The sequence below is a fragment of the Penaeus monodon genome, chromosome 22 (genome assembly GCF_015228065.2).
Source record: "Penaeus monodon isolate SGIC_2016 chromosome 22, NSTDA_Pmon_1, whole genome shotgun sequence".
Taxonomy (NCBI): Eukaryota; Metazoa; Arthropoda; class Malacostraca; order Decapoda; family Penaeidae; genus Penaeus; species Penaeus monodon.
The window spans coordinates 15,904,179-15,904,402 of record NC_051407.1 but is presented as its reverse complement, the minus strand read 5'-3'; positions in this window follow the sequence as shown (position 1 = coordinate 15,904,402).

Here is a 224-nt window from a genome sequence, read left to right as displayed (position 1 = left end):
AACTTCCAAAGCCTCTGATGCGGTCTTTGCGTGTCGCAGTGAGGAAGGAGAGGCGGCTGCACTAACTTCAAGGTAATGGGGTTAGGAAGAACGGTGACAGACGAGGGGGGTTGTGAAGCCCTGAGGAAATTGGGTACATTGGATACATCTCTTTATCCGTGACTTGGATTAGGTGCTTCATTCGAACCGAATTCATTGGTGTACGTCGGCGTGTGTGTTTGTCT